This window comes from Diadema antillarum, unplaced genomic scaffold, assembly GCF_040938485.1.
Source record: "Diadema antillarum isolate AM-2024a unplaced genomic scaffold, OU_Dant_1.0 seq00001234_RagTag, whole genome shotgun sequence".
NCBI lineage: Eukaryota > Metazoa > Echinodermata > Echinoidea > Diadematoida > Diadematidae > Diadema > Diadema antillarum.
Window position 1 is genome coordinate 2,146,329 of NW_027272022.1, and position 9,690 is coordinate 2,156,018.

Consider the following 9,690-nt stretch of genomic DNA (forward strand, 5'->3'; position numbering starts at 1 on the left):
CCCAGCTCGGCATAGGTGGCCCCAGTGGCGAGATGGCGCAGGAAGACGCACAAATTGAAACCAAGGGGAATTGCCTTCCTGAAGTGGGTGTCCTTCTTCTGCAGGTGGGGTGTAAGCCTGATCAACAGCTCATCAAACATCTCTGGGGACAACCTGGTGTAGTTCTTGAACTTCCTCTTGTCATTGTCCCTCAGCTCATTCATGAGGGTTGGTACTGTCCACGTTCGGCCCTCAGCTGTGGGTGGAGCAAGGGTCTAAACCACCATTAAATTTTGTGCTTCCTTTTCTTCTTACGAGGCTCTTCTTCTTCAGGATTGGCCACCATAAATTGATAGGCAGTGGCCACCTCAGCATCTCTCATGATCTTCTGATGGAGCAGCATCATCACTCCAACATTATCAAAAGCCTCGGACATATCGAAATTGTAAATATTTAGTAGAGATTTTGTTCATACAGCAGCTGAGGAGGTTCTGAACCAGGTAGTCGATGGCCGATATCTATATAGTCGGCAAGTAGCGCAAAGTGGCGGCAAGTTTAAACCAATTTTGCCACCGTTTGGCACAAACTAATCACCAAGTGGCGCAAAGTAGCCGTCCATCGGCGCAAATGGCGCCAACATGGTGAAATTTGGAATCAAATGGCCGTGTAATGGCGCGAACTGGCGCACCATTTTGAAGCAAGGCAGGTGGCACTTGGCGCACGCCATATGACACCCAGTTTATTCCACTTGGCGACACACATGCCGAGCGAACATTAATTCGGCGCCACAACGAGCCACTTCGCGCCAATCACATAATCTTTGGCGCGAACTGGCACCAACTGGCGCGGGCCCAGTTGACTCCAGAGAACAAATGAAAAGCTGTTTGTCCAGCTGTTGGTGCCACTTCTCGAACTGGGCCGTGTAGCAAACCGGGTCCTGACTGTGGTGTTATGTCCTAAAAAATATGGATTATACAGCTTCTATACAAACAGGCCGACATACTGAATTTTTTACAATGAAAACTCACAGCGTGCCATGTTGTTTCCTTTAAGATGATTAAATCACAAAGGGAAGCGTGTTCACGCCTCATCCATAAATATCAAAAATATGATCACTATAGAAAAAACATGAAAGGTCATCGTGAACCAGTCTTCGTCTTGCATCTAAATAAGTTTATGCCGAGGGGAATAAGGGAACTTTGACTAAAGTGACAAGAATAGATGACTCTGTGATTTCAGGCATTTGGGTTTCAACCGAAAACTATTGTCTTCAGCCAGTGTCAGAGAATGAAAATGTTTTCCTAAGTATAATGATGATCATCATTGTGATCTTAAAATAGCACTGTAAATCTGACAATTGGGTCATTACTCATACAGGTAGGGAAGCGCCTGTTTCAGTTTGCTATCTTTGTAAATATTTGGGTATGTCTCCAGCGTTGTCTAGAGCTAGTTTTCAGTAAACATTGCTTTGTTTATAGTGTTGACCCCTGTTGACATTTTTCTGCTCCATTTCGGCTCCATCTGTCTTCCTCATTTTGCTCTTATTATTCTTTTGAATGATGAATCCTACCATTCATTGAAGTTGTGTTTCACTTTTCCTACGTTACGTGTACTGTTTGGTCTAGTGCGTAGCACATGGGAAGTTTGAAGCCGGAAGTATGTATGTATGTGTGTGTGTGTATCTTTGCGTGTGTGCGTGTGTGTGTGTGTGCGTTTGTGTATTTTTTGTGTGACTGAATGGGTTTTCGGCGCAGATGCAACGCACTTTACGACATGGCCCTGAAAAAGACCGAATAGCACTGGAAGCATTCGCGTTAAACCATGAAGGTAGTGCTTATAAAGGACTGTTTGCTGTATTCTTTCTGGAATAGACATTGATTTTCATTTCAATTTCATTTGATTAGTTCTTTATGTCCAAAATGATACACAATTCTTAACATAATATACGCATGAACATAATATACAAATTTCGTTTTGATCTTCGTGATATCAATGCGAAATAAAATCGTTCGCCTATCTTATTTTGAAGGATTGTGGATGGAACTTTGCGAAAAACACAAAACAAAACAAAACAGAGCTTTTACTTTGTTCACTACGCAAGTTCCCTATTCAGAAATAGAAAACAAAACTTGTTCTTTGTTTTATTTGTACAATATTGCAGGTACATGTAAATCTCTCTTACAACGAGTAAACAAGTAGGAATTTTTATTTTGTAAATACGAAGAAGACAGATGATAGAATATGATTTTTAAAATGCCATATCTTGAACTACATCCATTCTGCACTTTAAGTAGTCCGCAATAGAACTACCCACATTGAGTGATCGCAGAATACTGTGTTTCCTTACATCTTCTTACTAAACAAACCTTCGACCAATACAAGAAAAACAATTATTGCCCATCTAGAGGACCCATGATTCTTAAAACCAATGATTTATTTTGTTTAATACCTTTTTGAAAGCCAATTAATTTCAATTATGCTTAAGTGTTCTGACATGAATATTTTGATATCAATAAGGTCTATCGTGATTAACGTTTGATGTCCCGGCATTTATGATTGATTTCTTTCATTTTATCAATACTGGCTATTGTCTTATTGGTTTTGATAACATCGATTGGTGATGTACTCCCCTTCGCTTCGGTGTTGAAGAGGAATGATTATATATCTGTATTCATTTTATTACACTGCAAGAAAGAGATCATAATGTGGATGATGAAAGAGAAAAAGACGAGTACTTTTTATTTTGCAATATTACAAGTACTTATAAATCGCTCTCACAACGAGTAGACAGTAAAAGTCTTTTTTGTGTGTGTCAATAAAAAGAAGAGAATTGGAAATGTACAATAGTCATGTAGTTTAAAATGTCATACCTGGAACTACACCTTGAGCAGTCCTGTATCACTTGAAACCAATGAGTTGTTTGTTACCTTTAAAAAGCCAATTAATTTCAGTTATGCGTAAAGTGTTCTGACATAACAATTTGATTTCAATGCGGTTCATCGCAATTATCGTTTATTTTCTCTACTTTGTTATTAATTTCTGTCATTTCTTCTGTACTGGCTATTGTATTCTTCGTGGTTTTGCTAACATCGGTTGGTGATTATACTCGCCTTGGCTTTGTTGTTGAAGAGGAATGATTGGTTGTCCGTCAGTCTATGCTGACCACGTGATAGATACGTATAACATTGTATCACACTCCAAGAAAGAGATCATGTATATGGATGATAAAATCATCCATACAAGATGATCTAGTTTACATTCCCAAGTGTACCGTTGCAAATTATAATAATTTATTTGTCTAATTATGACTATGTCCAATTTTAAGTATATGTGAGAAGAACATAATAAGAAAACGAGAACCATCGTTTCATTTAAACGAATGGCAGGTTAAAACACGTCACATGAGTTACAAAATAACTATTGAATCTTATATTTCCACAACACAAAATACATACATATCATAATCATATTACACACAAACTGTCAAATATCAATAATGATCAAATGATAAAAACATGTGATATAGAAGCCTATCATCATCATCTCATTTCATCTTCACTTTCTTTAATTTTCACTACACTCTAGCCCCCCCCCCCCCCCCCAAAAAAAAAAAAAAAATAGCAGAGCTTTTACCCTTGACACTAAGCAAGTTTTTTTTTAAGCTAAAAGCGAAAAGGACATGTGCCTTTTTTTGGCAATATTACAAGCACTTATAAATCGCTCTCACAACGAGTAGACAGTAAGAGTTTTTATTTTCAATAAAAAGAAGAGAATTGTAATGTACAAGTCATGTAGTTTAAAATGTCATACCTGGAACTACTCCTTAAGCAGTCCAATATAGAACTACTCACATTGAGTCAACGTAGAATATTTCCCTGCAATCTTCTCGCAAATCTCGCAATAAAAGAAAAAAGTATTCATGTCCATCTGGAGGACCCGTGACTCTTGAAACCAACGATTTGTTTAATACTTTTGTGAAAGCCAATTACTTTCAGTTATGTTTAAGCGTTCTGACATGAATATTTGATATCAATAAGGTCTATCGTAATTGACGTTTGATGTCCCGGCATTTATAATTTATTTCTTTCATGTTATCAATACTGGCTATTGTCTTATTAGTTTTGATAACATCGATTGGTGATATACTCCACTTCGCTTTGGTGTTGAAGAGGAATAATTGTTTATCTGTCAGTCTATGCTATTAAACCACGTGATAGATGCATACCCATTGTATCACACTCCCAAGGAGAAGAAAGAGATCTTGTATGGATTGTTAAATCACCATACAAGATGATCTAGTTTACATTGCTATGAGTATACTATTATAATAATTATAACAATTTGTGTGTTTAATCATGACTTTGCTCAATTTTAAGTTCATGTGAGTAGAACATAATACGAAAACGAGAACCATCGTTTCATTCAAACTAATAGCAGGTTAAAACACGTTACATGAGATACAAAATAAATGTTCAAGTCTACATTTTACCACTACACAAAATACTTAATACAATCATATTATTACACACAAACAGTCAAATTATTAATCAACCAAATATCGATGATATCATGGCAATACGATAACAACATTAATATAATCCTCTTCCACATGCAATAATTTTCATTCATATAAACCTATCATCATCATCTAATCTTATCTTCACTATCTCAGATTTTCATTGAACGTTATGCCTATCCCCCACCCCCCCCCAAAAAAAAGCAGAGCCTTTACTTTGTATACTAAGCAAGTTCTCTAAGAAAAACAGAAAAAAAATGAACCCTTTTATTCCACAATATTACAGGTACTTATAAATCGCTCTCAAAATAAGTAAACAGTGAGAGTTTTTTTTTTTTTTTTTTAAGAAGAGAGGAGCTAAAATAAATGTAGTTTAAAAGGTCATATCTGGAACTATACCTTAAGCAGTCCACTCCCCACCCACATTGAGTAGCCGTAGAATATCATCTTGCTATCTGCTTGCAAATATTCGACCAATACAAGAAAAACAAATTCATGTTCATCTGGTGGATCCGTGTCTCTTGAGACTAATGAGTTGTTACTTTTAGAAAGCCATTTAATTTCAGTTATGTTTAAGTGTTGTGACATGAATATTTGATCTCAATTAGGTCTATCATAATTATCGTTATAAATTTCTTACCTTGGAATTCATGATTCATTTCTTTTATTTTATCTATACTGGCAACTGCATTCTTCGTAGTTTTGCTAACATCGATTGGTGTTATCCACTTCACTTCGCTGTTGACGAGGAATAATTGTTTATCTATCAGTCTCTGTTGACCACGTGATAGATGCATTATTCACTGTATTACACTGCAAGGTAAAAAAGAGAGATCTTGAGATGGATAATGTAATCATACTTTTCAGATGGTAAAGTTTGCATTTCCATGAGAACTTTAAAATTGCAAATGATAATAATTAAGTTATTAGAATAAAAATTAATCAGCTGTCCGAAGCACCTCAATTCCCTCTTCCGATTCCGATGTTCAGAGTGAGGGCTTTTCCTCTTTTTTTTCTTTCCTTCCTTTCTTGCCGTTATTCTGTTGAGCCTTATTCCTTTCAATGGTATACTCCTCAGTCAGGTCATGTCATGTTGTTGTGCTCCTGTCTTGTTCTGTCTTGTCTTTGTAAACAAATATAGTATCATAAGAATCCTTCGAGTGGTTCACAGTATACAATTATGCTTTTCAGTGGACCTGTCAATTCTTTTTTCCCCCGCTAAACATAAATTTGTGTTTTACCGGTATGCATGTATAATTACAGTTTTCAACCATTATCTATCATGTAAAGGTAAATACATGTCCATGTTATGAGTTTCTTCTTTATGTTTTGCTGGGAAAAAGCATGAAAAATAAATGAAATGAACTGAATTGAATTAAATGTCGAATTTTCCATGCTTTTTGTATATCGTTTTCCATACGTAAAGTCACAAAATTTAGTAGTGTTATCATCAAGCGTTGGCGGCACCAAAGCTCATTCTTTCTTTTTTTTTATAATATATGGTTGCATTCCTTCAATTCAAATCGCTTTACATACAAGGAAAGATCCTTTCACGTCTAGAATTTAAATTCCTTACTTTCACCCCAAGGCAGCTTTCAATAGGTGAATTTCCATAGTGCTATATGTAATTTAATGCACTGTTGGATATACGTATACTTTCCTTGAAAAACCATACGATCAAGCCAATTGTTAGTCAGTTTTTATACACTTATTTTTGCTATGCCGATTTCTGGATTTCAGGAGCAGGCATCTACGCCGGCGGAAACGGGTGATTTGCCCCCTCCCCCCACTTTTTTTTTTTTGCGCAAGATATAAGAATAGATAGGGTGTAACCACTCCCCCCCCCCCCCCCCCCCACACACACACACACTTTTTTCTTTTCTTTTTTTTACCCCGGAGGTGCCACTAGAATATTTGCGCGGAAGACCCCCCCCCCCCCCACACACACACACACTTTTTTTTGTATGTTAGCTGATGAAACCCGGACGTGGCAGCTAGAAATAAAAACTGGACCCCGCCCCACTTGTCAAAACGTGGCGCCGGCCATGAAGCAGTGGGCCGCGAAGTTCTCGCGGATGACAACCTGAAATGAAAATACAAAAAGATTTGTATTCGATCTACACAATATTTAAATGAGCCTCACAAAGAAATGAAGGAGCCAAAATGGGCCTCGGTTTAAGTAAGATTTAGAAGCGCTTTTCTAAACAACAATTACTTTACTGCATACTATCATTACAGCACTGTCTTCATGAAGTCAAATAGGGCCGGACGTCATAGAAATATAATTACGAGCATGTAAATATTATCATGCAAATGTGTATCGACCGCGTCCTGTTAGCAGATAGCATAATGATCCAGTTTCCTTTTCTTTTTTTTTCTGTTCATTTCTGCTTCCTTTTCAAACCAGACAACTTCCTCTACGTAGGATCCGCAATCGCCATTGCCATTCTTCTCATCTTGCTGATCATCAGTGCTGCGAAGTGGTTTCAGATTCGTCGGTAAGACAGACGGGTACTGTATGAATTATCACAAGTCATCATAATCATCTCGTACTACTAAGTATATTATCATAAATATGGACACCAAAACACATACACGCATATGCAACTTGAGGGAGGTGGAACAAATTTTCGTGGAGAGGGAGTTAAAGAAAATAACTCTTCTCTTAATTTGCAATGTCAACTAGAAAGTAGCATTGGTATTTAACACACACATTGGCCCCAACACGATGTTACTGGTTACAGCGCCCCAGGGTTAACATTGACACTTGACTAAACCAACTACAAACAACCCCTTACACACACACACACACACACACACACACACACACACACACACACACACACACACACACACATACATACATTCACAGTTAACAAACAAACATAAACTTTTCGTATACCCTAACGTTGTAGACATGTTTTTCGTTCGGGAAAAGGGTTTGGGGCAATGGGATTAACATCGTATAGACAGTTGTTGCTATTAAAAGTGAAACCATAGTTCTCATGATAATAGTAATTATATGCTTGCAGAACTGTTGATTTTTTGCTCTAAAAGGTGCACATAAGCATAATAAAAGTGTGAAATAATCCTGTAATGACATGATTTCAGTTGGCGTAATGACGAAATTATAAATTATATATATATATATATATATATATATATATATATATATATATATATATTTGTGTGTGTGTGTGTGTGTGTGTGTGTGTTCGCCGGAAGTATACTACAGTATATTATAAAAAGTAAATGATTTTTATGCCTCTGCCAAGAAGGGAAGCCCGATCACGAGGTTGAGGTTGTTATCTTTTGTTTTTTCTTTTTTGTTTTTTCTTTTTTCTTTTTTAGGGGGGGGCATTTTTATTTCTATCAAGTCCTTAATGAAACAAGATGTATTAATTACTGATCATAATTGTGATACTATGTAACAGGAGTATACCATCATTTTGACGTTTGAGTCACCAATGTACGTTGTTTGGAATTGATAATCAAAAAAAAAGAAGAAGAATGAATGAATCAATGACACTCAAACGCTATAGGTACAACCATGGACTATTCTACTACGCTTTAACCTCAAAATGTTATACTGAAGCTTTCGGGCTTTTTGGGGGATGGGAGGGTTATGACTAAAACCTTAAGAACATGTATCACTACCATCATCATTAAAAAAAAAATGTTATCTTTGTTGTAGTGAGTGCCATCATTAACCGGACTTTTAATTCCTATTTCAATTCCTCTCCGCTGTTCCCTTTTCTCTTATGTCGGCTTTAATAGGAAGCACCAACTGCTCCTGCGCTCTACCCAGTCCCCGGCGGAACAGAGCCCCTTCTACGTCACCCTGAATGCGGAAGAACCTCCGGATGAAGTTAATGCACCGATCAACTCTTTCGGCCCGCCAAACACGGCCCTCGGCGCGAGCGTAGAAGCAAACCTTTACGACTGCGACCATGTGTACAACGTCATCAATTCTCCAAGCGGAGCGACAAGATCCGCTGCCGCGCCGGGAGGAGAATCGAGTTGGGAGGAGCGGAAGGACGAGGCGAGGGAAGGCCATCCTTGCGGTAACTCTGAGACATGCCAGAAGAGTGGGCCTTGCAGCATCCTTCATGACAAGACACCAGAGGAGCTTACAAACGCGAGTACCAGGAAGGCCGATGCCGTTGAATCCGACATAAAGAGCCAAGTTAACGTCATGTTGTCTGTGACTGCTCAGGAGTGTAATTACATGTCAGTTAAGGATGAGGATATCATGGTAGAGAACGTGTTGTACGCGTCTACATCTTTTTAAGTAGGGGAGCTCCAGACCATAGTCTATAGTTGGTTAACCCAGTAGCAACTGAACCGACCGATACCGCCCGTCCGTGTTTTTTTTTTTTTTAGTTTATTTCTAAATGTGTTTTCTGTTTACATATAGAATATAAAATCATATAATTTCAAAAGGTAGAAGGTCAACAAAAGCATGTCAGAATTTTTTTCTGTGACATATCATTCTCTTGGTAAAGTCTTAATAGGATTTCAATAATAATAATTCATAGTAGAAAAAAATGAACATTCAGAGAGCTGTTTTGAATCATTTAGAAAGCTGTCGAAATGAGAACAATAGTGCTGTACCTTCTAGAGAACCATAGGTCCTTATGTACAGGATCTTCGTTGCTAAAGGCTTAAAGAACGGGTAGGTTGTAACATGATCATTTTGTCAAAATCTAAACAAGAGACGTCGTTCACAACTATATCACATCAAACGTAAATGAAACTATCTCTGCATGCGAAATTTGATCATGCCTTGACAGCGTATAATGGAGAAGTTAGGGAAAACCGCTTTCTCCCCTCTCTGAGTAAAAATCATAAGATAATCAACGTGTTTGGTTTTTTGTTTCACCAAAACCATTCATCTTTATTTAAAGGGCTAATACAGTTTTGGTGGAGATGAGAATTGGGCTTTTAGCTTTTTGCGAGATACCAAGAAAACACTTATGATATAGTACAGAACATACCATTTTGAGAGGAATTCAAAGTTTATTTGACGAAAATCGGGTTTGGAATGACTGAAACATCCAAAACAAAGCGATCGTAATAAAGTGTGGGTCCCACACTTTATTAGAATCGCTCTTTTTTGATATCTCAGCCATTTCAAAACCAATTTTCATCAAATAAACGTTGAATTCCTCATAGAACTACATGCTCTTTCACAT